This window comes from Silurus meridionalis, chromosome 3 (assembly GCF_014805685.1).
Source record: "Silurus meridionalis isolate SWU-2019-XX chromosome 3, ASM1480568v1, whole genome shotgun sequence".
Taxonomy (NCBI): domain Eukaryota; kingdom Metazoa; phylum Chordata; class Actinopteri; order Siluriformes; family Siluridae; genus Silurus; species Silurus meridionalis.
This window is the reverse complement of record NC_060886.1, coordinates 24,426,549-24,443,235: the sequence shown is the minus strand read 5'-3', so window position 1 is coordinate 24,443,235 and position 16,687 is coordinate 24,426,549. Positions and strand designations below refer to the sequence as shown.

At 37.5% G+C, this 16,687-nt stretch overlaps 1 protein-coding gene across 14 annotated transcripts in view; it reads left to right on the top strand.

Annotated features, from left to right (window-relative positions):
* The window catches only part of pcbp3 (poly(rC) binding protein 3), an 84,114-nt gene that overhangs the window by 1,493 nt on the left and 65,934 nt on the right, over positions 1–16,687 (top strand). The gene's annotated exons all lie outside the window — the stretch shown is intronic.

The window sequence follows — 16,687 nt, the reverse complement described above, 5'->3', positions numbered from 1 at the left end:
ATGTGCATAGTGAAGAAAAATCAGCACTCTACTGTAGCCCATTCATTATTATAATTGGCCGTTTTCCAGTTTTTCACATGCTATTTGCTTTATCTTGGCCTTTTAAAAGAAAAAGCTGAATTTCACTAAGTGCTTTGTCGGGTGTAGCTATGGGACGCTTTATTCATCATGATCATGCTGAGACTGCAGGCTTGTTTTGCAGCGTAGACCTCAAATTGTCTGGGGATGTTGGAAGTGCGGAGGCATTGATTAGGCAAGTAAACTGAGAGAAGAACAGGTGTCTTAATTAACACCAGTATCCCTTTGCAGCCACCCTGGCCCGTTTCCAGCGGCGAGATAAAGAACAAGTGATTATTCAAATTAAAAAGCTGCTTTATTTCATCGCAGGCAGTCGACAGATCCAAGCAGGAAGTGAAGCTGGAACTTAGCGGGTTGACGGGTTTCGGCACACACATTAAAAATCTCGTGCAGAATTAAATCCTAGAGAGTTAAATGGGTATTTCCTATGGTGCGTTTGATTCGGTTCAGTGTTTGTTTGGGTAATTGTGGTGATATCAGCCTCATTTTCAGGGGAAAAAAATTGTGGTGCACCCTGTGAGCCGATTATGTATTGAGAGCTTTTTTCTTTTTAACTTATCTTTTCATGATTATTGGTTTTCCAATCAGAACAGTGTCACTGACTTGTCGAAATAAATGCCTTGTATTATGAGCCCACAACGTTGTGTGGAGTGTATTTGACTAAAAGCTTCATTTCAGAAGCTTATATCACATCCCATGTTGAATAAGTAATTTATGAGCTTCTTTTTTTACCCTGCCCCCTCTCTTCCTCTCCACCTCTGTCAAATCCAAGAAACAGCAGTGCGTCAACATTTTTCAGAACCGCTCGTTTCTAGCTGCTGTTCATTTTATGAGGAATTTAGCATTAATGATTGGTTTTCAATAAAACGCCGTTGTGTGCAGTTCAATGGATAATTTACGTGTGAATAGACGAAAACACATCACTATCTTTCTGTATAAACAGCAATTATGAATTCCTGAACTTAAATGTACATCCAGCAGTAAAATCCTAGCACATTTTAAATTCCAGCTTTTTATTGCATTTGGTTACATTCGTAAACTGGTGTATCTGCTAATGGAAAACCAACATTGCTACCAATTTTATTTGAATAATGAAAGATTATTTAACTTTTGGTTCTGTTCTGGTCTTCTGTGTTTCAAAGCTGTGACAGTGCAGAAGCATTTTAGACATTTGAAGAGTCGATATCTGATTACAGACCGAATTCATTAGGCTTTTGATTGTTCCGATACGACAACAACACGATCATATTGTGACATTCTGTGGTGGAGAAAATCTCACGTAGCTCGCAATGTTTACGCAAAGAGACTTCTTTTGCTGGCTCATTTGTTAAATTGCCTCATTACACAGCATGGTCTTTACAGGCAGACGTCAAGGCAGGGTTAGAAAGTAGCAGAAATAAAAACATTTCCAACTCATTCTGATGAAATGTGTTTCCTTAAAATAGAGATGGCGTACTATGCTGGTGAAAATCCGATTTTTCATCACTTTCGGCTGTTTCTATAATTCAGCCACATTCAGTGACAAGCACAACAAGCATGTTTTGCAAAGCAAAATCATTTCTGTAATAAGGAAATTTATTTTTTTTAAGTTTCTGTCTTGAAAAGTTTGGCTTGTCAGTCAAACACGGATTTGCATTTCATGTCCTGATTCCAATGGTGCTCCTGTTTCAACTCCATGATGGAATTATGCTGCAAAGCCGGGTCTTAAAAATGAACCCAGCTTATCTCACATATACGGACCAGATTTTTAAGCTGTGCTAAATTAAAATGTCATTGATGAGGGGCTATAAACCTGCTTAACCACTCCAAATTAGTTTCAGTTATGTATTTATCTGTGTGCTTATACACTTCCATCAGGTCCAGACAGATGTGCGACGAATGACAGAAACTTTCAGGCAGAAGTTATTACTTGCAACATGACTTCATATTATAATGTTCTTTCAAAACAGTTTTTTTTCCCCCACTACTGACAGCCATGCTCTTGAAGCAGCTGGTCTTTTTGTGCTTTTGGCTGTTTTTTTTTTTATTCCCCCGGATCCCATGTTGTTTTTGCTTCCGTGCTGTTGGATAGGCAGAGCTGCAGTATGAATGGGTCGTGCCATTTCTCTTCTCTTTCTCACTCTCTTTGCCAGAACTCAGTGGTAGCCTGGCCTAGAGGGTCAGATCTATTTTGCCGTCGAAACTTGATGGTGAATTGTTTTGCGCTAAACTTTTCAACTGGATGTGCTTTGTCTTTAATAGAGTAATAGAGTAAATAGTTCTTGTTTTCCTGTGTTTGTTTAACACTCGCTGTAGGGGCAGTTTTTGTTAATGGAGTGCACACTTGCTCGATACTAAGGTTGAAATCGCAAAGATGATTATCCACCGCCTCCCATGAAGATTTCAGCATCAGGCTTATGACATAACTCATAAGACTATTCAAAGAGCTGCCTTGAGGTGTGAGATTGTGTGTGTTTGTGTGTGTGAATGCCTGAGATGTGAAATGCTGCACCTTTACGATGTTGACGGTACAGAATTATGGCCTGTGAAATCCAGGAGCCCTTTGTGCAGAGCTACTCTGCAGTGTAATTTAACCCACCGATGGGCCATGAGATCAATCAGGGTCTGAGAGCAGAAGAGTGGGGTGGAGTCTGCCGTAAAGCTTGGGCCTTTTCGTGATTCCCAGGGACGATCAAGAGAAAACAGCGTGCACACGTCTCCAATCGTTCCCTCACAGGTCAGGAAAAAAAGGCAGTTGGCGCCGGATGTGTAATTAAGTAGAATCTCCCAAGGTGTTCATTTGTCTGTGATCCAGTTTAATTACTCCAGTTTGTATCATAGTTCAAGCCTGGAAAAGGACAAAACCAATGACCTTGTGAAGGTTTTGTATAAATGAGCATGACGTTTATGACTCATTAGATGACAATAATTATAATAATAATAATAATAATAATAATAATAATAATAATAATTACCTTATTTATATAGCATACACTCATAAAGCAGTTCACAATTGTGCTTGTTTATCTCTCTATTACATTTTTTTGATATCTCTATCTACAAAATATCCATTTATTAATAAAAAGCAAAATATTAAGTAAATTCTGTGTAAATAATAATAATTAAGCACTTAATAATAATTAGTACTTCTGGGAAAATCAAGGCAAATCGTTAAAGAGGCAGAGTTGATACAGATTCTTTTTGCATTTGGTACTCTGGATGTGTGACGTTTTGCTTGATTAGTAAGTGAAAGAGTTTGTGTTAGGTGCAAGTGTAGGGATGACAGCTTAACCACTGATTATTCAAGATTCTTGCTAAGCTGTGGCACTTCAGTGACGAATGCCTTCTCTCTCTCTCTCTCTCTCTCTCTCTGATTCTCTTACTCTTTCTATCTCACTCTTTCTATCTCTCTCTCTAAAGCTGAGCAGTGTCGTGTCTTCGTGTTCGGGATCACTGGCCATGTGAATCACACAGTGCGGAAGCTTTATTTAGACATAATCCGCTGAGTGTCACGAGAAGCGTGAGACTGCGCTTGACTAGCCCTTCTACCGCACACACGTCACGCACCTCATCCTTCCCAATGGTGTGACTCTGCCAGTGGGTCACATGACCCTGAAATTAAGGGGAAAACAGTAAGGCAAGACGGCACACAAGGTGATGGACCAGATTCCCAGCTTCCTCGGTCCTTTGAGCTTTAGCCATTGTGGGTGGCATGGATGAAAAAGGATCAGGGTGGCACAAATGATTCCTCTCTAGAGATTTTGGCCAGGGCTTTTTACATTGTGGATCTGCTGCTACGCTTCCACCTGCTCCTTGGCAAGATCCCCATCCAGGCAGTGTGGGACTGCAATGATGGGCAGATTGGCCGCAGCAGGAGAAGGGGTGGGAGGGAGAGAGTAGAGGAGGAAACATGTTGTGTCTTGATCTAGAGACCTTTTACAGTTCTTCTAACCATGAGATGGACTCGCAATACATTGTTTAATACATTTTTTTTTTTTTTTTAGAACCTTTTCACAATTTGCTTGAGTCCTTGCTTGCTTGTTTTTCTTACTGTTATCTTTTGTTTAGATCTTTTTATTGTATGCCTTCTCAGTTACAATTATGTTTGCTTGATACACTTTCAAGTGGTTTGTGTTTGCACTTCTAAAGCATCTGTCCAGCTAAGTCAGCACTAAGTGCACTGTGTAAGGTAGCAGATGGAAGAGGAGAGAATACTTCATCTCTGTGCAGCACAGTTTGCTGTTCTATGAGCCAGAGCCATTGCTCTCCAGATTAGCACTCTGAACAGAGAGGAACAGCATGTGTGGTGGCAAACCACTGAGCTCAAAATCACATGGCTGTGGAACTGCTGTCCCTCTACCAGTTAGACTAGCACACAAAGCTGTTGTGTTTACCACAGTGTCTCTGTTAACTGGTAGCCTTAAATCTCTCAGTGAAGGCTAGCTGGTGTAATATTTTTTGATGTGAAGCACTAGGTACATATTCACACACTTATTTCCACACTCACTCACACTCACTCATTCACACACCCATGCACTTACTCACTCACTTACACACTAACTCACTCACTCACTCACTCACTCACTCACTCCTCACTCACTCACTCACTCACATACTCACACAGTCAATTACAAACTCATTCTCTCACTCACATACAGACCCACTCACTCACTCACTCACGCACTCACTTACACACTCACTCACACACAGTCACTCACTTAGTCACTCAAACACTCACTCATTCACACACTCACACACTAACTCATTTACTCACTCACATACACACTCACTCACACACTCACTCACTCACATACACACCCACTCACACACACTCACTTAATCACTCACTCACTTACTCACCTACTCACTCACTTGCACTCACTCACTCACTTAAACAGTCACTCACTCACTCACTTACTTAAACACTCACTCAATCACTCACTCACTCACTCACTCACTCACTAACTTACTCACTGACACACTCACTCACTCACTCACCACTCACTCAATCACTTACTCACTCACTCACACACTCACTTACTCACACACTCATTTACTCACTTACACACTTGCTTACTCACACACTCACTTGCACACTCACTCACTCACTCACACACTCACTTAATCACTCACTCACTCACCACTCACTCACTCACTCACTTACTCACTCACTCACTCTCTTATTCACTCACTCACTCACTCACTCACTCACTCACTCACTCACTTACACACTAACTTGCTCACTCACTCACTCACACACTCACTTACTCACACACTCATTTACTCACTTACACACTTGCTTACTCACACACTCACTTGCACACTCACTCACTCACTCACTGACTTACTTAAACACTCACTCAATCACTCACTCACTCACTCACTCACTTACTCACTCACTCACTCTCTTATTCACTCACCACTCACTCACTCACTCACTCACCACTCACTTACACACTAACTTGCTCACTCACTCACTCACACACTCACTCACTCACTCACTCAATCACTTACTCACTCACTCACACACTCACACACAAATGCTGAGCAGGTCTAGTTCATCATGATTCTCAATCAAAATGGCATTAGTAGAATTGCACATATGCTCAATTCACATCTAAATACACAGTGGAGAGTTGATTATGGGATTTGGCAGCTCTGTGCTATGAGTTCATTTTGCAGGCTTGGTTTGGATAAATTGTGGAGTGGTAAATAGGTTTTTTAGCATTTTTTTTTTATTTATTCACTTCAAGAAAAAAACAAAACAAGAGGCTGTAAAAGAATGATTATAGTTGCTATAGCTTAAGCGGTATGTCTCATGGGCATCCTACAATATCGAACAAAACAATAAAGGGATAAAGTTGCAACTTGAGGTGCTGAGATTCAAATTCACTACCTTCAAATTTTGATTTTGAACAATATCAGCAAATACAGCTGTAAAAAAAAAACTCATTGTAACCCTATGGTTGCAGTTATTACACATCAAATTCTCAGTAGCATAATTTAAACCAGTGTCAGTATCATTGTGTTATCACATATCATCACTGTAACCTAGAAGAGGATATTCATGCCAAATTCTACAGATGTTTCATTCCCGCTCCTGATGTGTTGCTGATATTGTCTCGGTAGTTTATCATTTCGGTTTTGAGGAATAGGGTCTAAATGCGAGTAATTCTGATAAATAATCATGTTTAATCTTTTCCATGACAAAATATTAAACTGGGCAGTGGGCAGTGGAAAGTGCTTCGGTCTTTAGTGCATGCCATTTATAAGAGCTTCAATTTCTGACACTTTTAAAGAGCAATCTGCTTCCTGCAGGCAAAATTGTGTGCCAGATTACTTAGCGAAGCAAGACTTCACCCACACGGTTTGAAATTTTATCCAGCGGCTAATTCCCCTTGATGATTACCTAAGGAAGGGATAGAGAAGGGCTGTCAGTTAGATCATCACACAATCCTTTCTATGTCTTACAGTATGGAAGATAAATCTGACGATAGGTCTGAGGGCTATTCTTTCTTTTTATTTCTAAATGGAGGGGAAAAAAGGTGTGTGTGTTTGTGTGTGTGTCTGAAGTTCGTAGCAGTTGGGGAGAGATTGGTATGAGCATTATTCAAATCTCGGATGAGGCTTTGAATTTTCTAAAGAAGCCGTTTGTAGGATTAAGACTTTAAAGCCTCCCGATCATCAAAGTGTTTTAATGTCAATGCTCTGTAAGGGGGTGTGTGTGTCGAGTGGTTTGCTGAACATCACAGCACACCTCCTTCCCCGTGCTAATTTAAAGATCCATTTGCTATCTTTTTACATATGCCTCGTCATCGGGACGCACACTCTAATTGATTCCTCCTTCCTTTTGACTCCTCGCATACAAATATACCCGAGTGAGTCACTTTTCCTGCTCTTCTAATGCCTTTGAATTGACGCTTAATCTTCCAGTTTACACATTCAGAGTTTGTACCTAATTACATAATCGGTGTAACTGTTCAGAAATGATCAGCATTGACTTGTTTGAATGTAAGCAACAATGTCTATGGACAGGGTTAGATAACAGCTGTACTGATTTTGCATTGAATGGTAGATTTGATGCACGGCTGCCCTAATGGAAAATCACATCAGTTTCACAATAATTGTATAATTCATGTGGGAAGTTTCATGGTTTGATCATATTTAACACATTTCCATATGTATAGTGTATGTGTTTATATTTTCAAATCGTATTTATGTTTAGTAGTTGTACACTTTTCATTAAGTTTTTTTTTCCATTTATTATCGTGCACATTTTGTTTCAGGTATTTTAACCTTCCTTTTTATCATCTCTAGTGATTCCCCAACCCCCCCAATATTAACATTAATATTAATTTATATTTTTCAAATGATTAATTAATATTAATGAATATTCATTAATATTTTACACTGCATTTTTTTTTTACATTTAATTATTGGATTTAATTTGTTTATAATTTTTTTTCCATGTTATATTTCTCACAATATCATTTATGTTTGAATGTAAAACAAACACCAAACCCCTAATGCACTATATTTTAGATGTACTTTTAACACGTTATATGTATTTTAACCTGTTAATTTTCAAGATTCCTTTATTTTCTTATAAACATTTTCAAAATATTTTATTTACATTTTTCATGTGAATATTTCAGATTTTTCCACATTGATTTTCCCTCAATAAAATTCAAGTTTTTTTTTTATCTGGATTTCGATAAATTGATTGATTAAATGATTGCTTGATAATTAATAAATTTTTATTTTTTTTTCTCCATGATTTATTCATTTACTATCATTCCCACATGTTTACATATTATTTACATTATCACATCTACTTAAATTCAGATGTACAGGTGTAACATGTTTAAATGCACCTGTAATGACAAATTAGATGTAGAATAGACCTTTAATTTAGGTTTGAGTTGTCTCAGTACTTTATTAATGTAAAAGCTTTTAAATATTTTGATGTAGTTCTGCTTTTTATTGGTCATAATTCTCAAAGCCAGCTGTTCCACTCCATCTTGACCATGAAGGGCTTCAGAATTTAATGATTCAGGCAGCAAAAGGGGACTATGGAAATGAGGCACAAAGCCCTGCCTCTCTCTGGAGGATGGAGGGGAACTGTGTGGCATCACCAGGGATTTCAAGACAAAATGTGGACAATGTGTAGTATTGCAATACTCAGAGACAGGGCATATGAAGGTTATCTATGGAATCCAATTAGCACTTAATTAAAACCAAGGGCACGTAAAATACGTGCACACACGCATTGCCCAGGGAATTAATTGGATTCTGAGAATGAGCTGCTATCATGTTTTTTTGACTCATGAGGTGGTATTGTCCAAAACTAAAATAAATTTGTATAACATTTTTTGGGGGTTTGATCATTTGTCAGGTTATTTTTATTTTTATTTTTTTTTTTTAATAAAAAGAGCATATACCGTGTTAATTTTTTTCAATTGTAATTTAAGAAATGTTTATTAAAAATAATAAAAAAATAAATACATTAATTGATAGAAAAATAAATGAATAAATCCAATTAAATAAATATTTATTACATTTATTAAATAAATGTTTAACTCAATTCAATTAATTTTTAGCATCTCAAAGCAGCTTTACACAAATGTGATTTTAGAAGTGCTGAATTTTTCATCAAACATTTTAATCATTAAGAGGTCGCACATTTTACACCTAGGCCTTCAGTGGTGTCCTACCTGAATTAATCCACCTCTTAATACTTTTATTATGATGCCACGGCTATAGAAACCATCCATACTATAGAGAAACACAGTATAACAGAGAGCTATGTCACAGACAGAAATCTCATGCAATGAGAATGAATGGCATTTCAAGTCAAGCCAAGTCAAGAGGCTTAAAAAGAAACCCAATAAACACAATTCAACAAGTTTCTTTTACTGCTGCCACAGCTCTGCTTTCCACATACATCATCTCTAGCAGTAGCATCGATATTAACCTCATAAAATGACCTCAGGTTTTCTGTGCATTTTTTGTGAATTTTTTTGTTTTCCTGGGGATTTGAAATTAAGGCAAATTGTGTCTTTTTGTGCAAAATGTAAAGTAAAGGAAATGCAAAATGGTACAGGGAAACTGGGAACAGGGAACCGTTTTGAACTTTGTTTTGAGTTTCGGCTGAAATTTCCTCAGGATGTTCAGCTTTTCTTGAATAGTCCGTCTTGTAAATGTTGCATGCCTGCAACCAAATCAATCAATTTCTTCTCCTTTGTCACCCATTGTGTAATGGCATAACATAAAATCCACACAAATATATTTGAGCTTGTGCAGTTTGCACCAAACTCTGACTTTTTGACTTGTGCACTTTTAAATCTAATCTAATCATCTAATAAAAGGACATAAAAGTGCTGACGTGATTGGATGCCTGCTTGGAGCCTCGAATTGGCCAAATCGCAGTCTGATTGGTTTAGCAACAACTTCAGGCAACATGGAGTTTATGGCTGATTGTACCTTTGCATGCAAGTAGACGATATAAGTGAATTTCCCTGTTCTTAGATTTTCCACAAACTGCAGAAAATGTTAAAAAAGCAAAAGGTGGCACAGTAGGTCTTGGGAGTGCATCTGTTCCATTCTTTCTCCTTTTCTCTCCAATGATTGCACTAAAGCTTGATATTTTGGCCATTAATATTTTGACCATTTTTTTTGGCTTGGCTTATTTGTTTTGCCCAGGAGAATAAATCATCTATGCTGTGAAAACATTTAGCAGTTTATAGGTACTTTGCATTTTTCAACATACTTTATTTAAAGACTGATAAATGAAGCTCAGTAATTGAAATTATAGGTACATAATCTTTCCTCTGCTTCGACATTTTTAAATTAATGACTAGCTGAAATGTTATTAACAAAAGTACTGATAAGCCCATATTATTTTACAATATAATAATGCCATTCCTTTTAATATGCCTGAGAAATTCTTTAGATCTTTAGATCATCTAACAGTTTAAATCCTTGGATGTAAATTATGTCCATTTGAAAGACATTCCTCTATTGTGTTGTGAGACTCTACACGCTATTAGATATTATTATTTCACCGGTTTACCTCCGGCAACTTTCTAGATTAGAGTAAATCAGTCATAGGCAATTTTATGCTCCTGTTCCATGTCTTGGGGTTTGGTCATTTATCTTCCTGGTGAATCATAGAACAATTCCTTTATTAAAATACTTATTCATTAAGCCATGTTTTACAATATGCAATCAGTCTGACTGGGATAGAATGCTTATGTCACTGGTGTTAGTCACTGGTTTTCAATCTATTTTTTGTGTGCATTGTTGAATCACCAAACTAACCTCAATCTTTTATTTGAAAAGAAGAAAAGAAGGTTTTTTTCATTTATATTTATATCTTTATATGTCATTCTGTGGTAGTCATTTAATAGGCTATTTTGTGCAAGTACAGAATGCACAGTATGACATAAGGCACGAGGGTGACTCACCATCCTTGAATCAAACGCACAATCAAGCATGCAGATACTATTGTGAAAATCAGAGCGCATTTAAAAATGTTTAATATGTGGCGCTCAGGTGAACAACAACCAGGGCTGCTCTTTCATTTGAGCTACTTTTATGTCTCTTGTGTTTATTTCTTATTGAAAGATTGTTGATAACCAAAGATATTTCAGGACTTTCTTAAACCAACATGCAACAAAAAGTCTAAATCGATTCCAAAGGAAAAATATTGATTACAGACAAGCCTGTATGCTAACAATATGGCACTGATCTTAATTGCTTTAGGCACATTATGCCAAGTGATATTAACAGTCAATAGTTGTGTGACTTGAGCAGGACTCATGCTTGTTTTTGCTTGATTTCTGAGAGCTTATTTTCATACAACAATACTAGACATATTTGCCAATATTTGAGATATTTCCAATTGATCATATTTGCTGTGTAAACAATTTGAACAACCTGTTTGAAGAACTACGTAGTTGTTGCACAGCACATCACAGATTCCACTTATCGGGAGGGTGGCGGAATCTTCATGGTAATGACTAATAAGGCACCCCTGAGCATTGCATTCCCCATTTAATAATATGGTCTTGCTTTCTTTCTCTCTGTCCAGAGTGAAATGCTGGGCATGTTTGTTTATGTAGCCATGATCAGAACAAAGCAGGAAACAGTGAGCAAGCTGAAAAGCTGCCAGTGTATTTGTTTTAAATGTCCTTGCATTACTGATGGACTGTTTTACCACAGGCCTGAGCATTAAAAAAAAAAAAAAAGGTCTGTTGTGTTTTCAGGAGGTCAACATATATACAAAGACAAATCCAATCTGATATCACTTCAATGTTTCAGGCAAGGCCAGATACTTATGAATTGCTATTGTACATGTACATGTTTTAGGATATTTTAAATGGGTTAGGAGCCAAATGTTTTATCGAAAAGAAAACTTTTGAAGTTTTCTTGCAGTTTATTGGCATGAAGCAAACAGAGTGATGCAGAACAGCACTTTGAAAAGAAATCTTTGCTTATTGTTTCCTCTTGGATCCTAATGTGACTCTAACTGCTAAGTGTGTAGAACTGCTATTAATAGCAGGACCCTTGGAGTGTAAAAACCATTAAGCATATATATATATATATATATAAAAAAAATCCTAAATGACGCTGGGAACAAAATGAATTTGCAGCCTGCCTGTTTAAAGTGATAAAAATTATGAAAAGAAAATTTAAGTGATTAAAAATCTTATGGTCATATGTTCACATAGAGTCTTTTGTCTATAAGCATTCCTTGAATGCCCCTCAATCCATTACATTTGTGGACCAGGATTAACTTGTATAGTTATTATAACGGCACTTCTAAAAGACAAATCGTTTATAATAATTAGCTTGTTACAGTATATTGTTGATACATTCTTGTTTCTACAGTTACAACTTAAAAAAACACTTGAATATTGCACTCTCCATGATAGCTAAGACTGAGAATACCTGCATTTAAAATGTGGTACTCTAAAGAAAAAACATCTAAGCATTGATAAGGTGTAAGAAAACATTTAACAGTTATGGAAGGAGTCTCTAGTGTCTAGTTTTACAACACAGGGATTTATTTAAGATTCAACACTTTTTAATACATTTTGATAACAGCTGCATTCTTGTCTTAAACTAGATGATACCAAAATAGGTGCACTATAGCTGCTACAGGGAAAGTAGTGGTTCAACAGTAAAGGGTCACGGTTAGTGATCATAAGGTTGGGGTTTTAAGTCATACAACTGGCAAGCTGGCATTATTGGGTGCTTAAACACAGCCTTTAAGCCTTTCAAGCTCCAAGGGCACTGTATCATGTCTGACCCTGAACTCTAGCCCCAGTTTCCTAACAAGCTACAGTAAGATATGTGAAGAAGGTATTTTACTGTGCTCTAGAGCATTTGTGACAAGTAAAATCCTCTTTCTTGTCCTTCTTTTTTTTCTATAATGTTATTAGTACCTTGTTTCATAAACATTTCACACTGGATAAATAATTAGTAATAAATGAAAAAAATGTAATCATTGGCAATTTGATTTGGTATAAGGTAGGTAAAACACTTCAGGATGTTCTGTTATGGAAAATAAAATTACCTTTGGATTTGTAACAGTAATGGTGCTTTGGGAACCGTGTTTCTGCATCACACCACCCTGCCCTTGATTATTGCCTTATCACAGCATGCAACCTTGTGGGCTTTTTTTTTCCATACATATTTGCGATATTTTTCAAATAAAGTGCTTAAGCTCCACTGTTGGTCTTTCGGTGTGGGGGGAAGTGATAGACCCCTGGTGTCTTGCTCACTGTTTCTGCACATAAGCACTTTCCTGACTTTCTGAGTTGTTTTGTGTGTGTGATCCCACTGCTCCCTGTGTTTGCGTTCTGGCCTGCTGAAAGCTCTGTTCCACTGCTGAACACCCCCCAACTTTTTAAAAAGGATTTTCAAAGGTTTAAGTCATGAGCAGCCCAAACACTGACACACACACACACACACACACACACACACACACACACACACACACACACACACACACACACACACACACATGCACACCTGCATCTCACTGATTGTAGCAACTGCTGCTTAGAAATTTTGCTTTCATCCCTGGTTTCGCTGTCTAGGTTGCACAGTGTTAGCAGTAATATTTCAGGGATTATTTATTTGCTTTAATATTTCTGTCCTTTCAGCATCAGTGACAAACTTATTTGCTTCTTTTGTATGTGTGTGTATTTGTGTGAGTGTGTGTGTGCGTGTGTGTGTGTGTGTGTGCGTGTGTGTGTGTGTGTGTGTGTGTGTGTGTGTGTGTGTGTGTGTGTGTATCAGGTTGAATCAGCAAAATACTGTAGCTAATTTTCCCCCCATGAGCACACTTGTCAAGCACTCAACATTTTTTCATCTTAATCGAACTGAATAGAATGTGGGATAATGTTTAATTGATTTGGATCTACACTGCTGGGAGATTCATTGACTATCACCAATAATGATTTCATTATTCAGTTTTGCTCTTGACTGTTCTCCAGCCTTATTGCCGCATTTCCTAAAAAGTCTATATATATTTTATTCAATTAGAAGTCATTCTCAGCATTAAATAATGCACTGATTGTGTACAGCTCTTAAAACTCACCTATAAACACATTTCTGATTATAAGAAGCTAGTTGTATCTCTTATTATATGGCAAAACATGGCAATATGACTATTTGAAATGTTTTAGCAAATAATCCTGCTTTAGTATACATTTTTTTACATAAGGCATGACCCATTAAGATAAACTTTTCAAAAGAAATGAAATGATGAGTTAAACAGTAGCAACTAGTGGACAACTATATTGAATTAATGTTTAATGCAGTATGGGTAAACTGGAAACTTAACATTTGGCTAGATAATATGGTTAAGGAACAATCATGAATTAAATTTTACATTTAGAAATAAACATTTTCTGAATAAATACATTACATAGTTTACAGTGAGTCTACATGTCTTACACCATGATATGATACAAGATAAGCATTAAATAAGTATCAAAGCAATGTGTGTAAATTCATTTAATCAGTTTGTAAAACTTTATCCTCCTTAGGGTCACAAAGATCTGAAGCCAATCCCAGAAACCTTGGGTGTGTTGTGGAAATAAACACTCAATGGGACGGCACCCAATTACAGAGCTACACTAGACACACAGTTTCCTACCAAGGGGCAATTTAGTGTATCTAATCCACCTACATTGATGTATTTGTGAGAGGGGTAAAAAACATGCAAAACACACGCACTCAGGATCAAATGGGGACCCTGAAGCCATAAGGAGGCAAGACAACCCACTTCTTCACCATCCCATTGCTAATGTTTCCATTTTGTAATAGAATACAGTATACATTACATTTGCTTAATACTAGCTAGAGGGTTGTTTTCTACAAGCTCTTTTGTTATTAAAGTTCCTAGAGAATTGCAAAGAAAAAAAGGTGTTGTATAAATGACCGATATTATTTTGACTGTTTTGTGCTTTAGGTAGACATTCTATATTAAAAAAGTATTGTAAAAAAAAAAAAGCATTTGTCATATTAACATGATTTTGCCTATGGCAGTTTTACCTTGTTTACCTGTATATGTGATAATCCCTTTCTCCATCATTTTCATTCATTTTGGTGACTAAGCACTATTTTCTTCTCTTTCTCAAGAAAAAATTAACCAGAAGAATTACTGTAGAGAATGCTGTAGGCAAATGGGTAAAATTGAGCAAGACACCTGCAAATTTCGAAAAATAATGTCAATAAATTAAAATATCAGTATGTTAAACATTCGGATAAAACATTGCCTGAAGCCCCTTAAAAGCATCACTGCTGATTTGTTTCATCTGTTTTTTCATTTATCCTAACTTTATTGTTAATTATTAAAAAAAAAAAAAAAAATGTTTGTGTATACATACAGTATATAAAAATCTTTTGGCCAAGCTAAAAATCTAAAAATATTAAGCTTTAAATTCTCTCCTTCACTTTTCCTTTCCCGGTAATCTGATATACAGTATACAGTACAGTACAGTATACAGAATGTACAGTATAGACAATATCTCATTTCAGCAAACATTTTAGTGTATCTTCTTAATTAACGATACTATAGAAATAAAACTTGGATATGTTTTAGAGTGGTCGATGTGCAAATGTATAGCAGTACAGATTTACTGTCTTCTAAAAATAACTTAACATACAGTCATTACTGTCAAAATAGCTGGCAAAAAAAGTAAGTACACCCTAAGTGAACATGCCACTCCTCCTTAATGACATCACAGAGCTGCTGGATGTTAGACAGATGGTGGTGCTCATCCTTTCACTTGAAGATGCCCTACAGGTGCTTAATACGGTTCAGGTCTGGAAATATACTTGGCCATTCCATCAACTTCACCTTCAGCTTCCTCAGCAAGGCAATTGTCATCTTGGCGGTGAATCTTAGTGCCACTTGTCTGGGAGCGGAGCATGCAGGTTTTCTCCGCTCTGAAACAAGTGGCACAGAGATTGTATCCAGCATTCTGCCACAAGGTTCGCCTCTCTGCGGTTTCTTTTCCTTGCTATGAGTGCTCAGCTTCGCTCAGCCCTGAGAGAAAACCCCTCACAGAGCCCCCTTCGAGGAGCTATTAAAGGTAGTGACCCATGCCATGCCTGAGATAGATAACAAAAATACAAAAATTTAAAAAATAAAATAAAATAAAATAAATAAATAAATAGCCAGACAGACAGCAGCAAGCTCGCTCGTCCAGTAAGCTTGACTACCCTGGTGGGGCTCAAGCAAGCTCTGGTCATGGAACAAGTAGTAGATACTGTCTTGAGGAAGGAGGCCACCGAGGTGGTTCCTCTGTTAGACAGAGAGCCTGGGATCTACAGACTGTACTTCATAGTTCCCAAAAAGGATGGAGGTTTGTGTCCTATACTAATCTACGTCAGCTGAACCGCTCACTTTGAATGACCTCCCTGTTTCTGCCTGGTACCACAGCAGACTTTGGGGGTTCGCTGCCTCCCAGGAGGCCCCTAGAGCTGCACCAGGGTGTAGCTACAGCTCTAGGCACACCAGGGGTCAATCTCGAGAGGCTGATTTCCTTAACGATCAGCCAGATGTGTCTTGATGGGTACTGCAAGTCTTGTCCGCCCCGGTTCAACGGGGTGTGCCCCACCCTGGTGGAGCCCGAGCAGCCTCTGGTCATGGAACATAGAAAGTTCCTGGAGTTTGCTTTCAAGAGAGTGCCTTGGAGGTTGCAGTCAAAACAACTGTTTATCTGCTATGGCCCTCTGAGGAGAGGAGTCAGAGCATGGACAACGCGAAGCGTTCCCAAAGTGTTGTTGATGCAGTGTCTCGTTCCCTCAGGGAACCATGGTTACATACGTTACGGAGACATTCTTTGCCATGAGATAAGATAGGTGCCATGTTGAACATCCAGTGGTCAGTATGAGAGAATTGTATTTAAAGCACCAAATTTGTAACTGATAAAATACAAGATACACAATTTTTATGGTCCTGTCAAGCAGACAAAAATATGAACATGATGAATGGGACATGTTACACAACAGACAGCTGTTATCACTTAGGGTCTACCTACTTTTGTTGCCAGTTATTTAGACAATAATTGCTGTATGTTATGTTACTTTCAGAGAACAGATGCACATT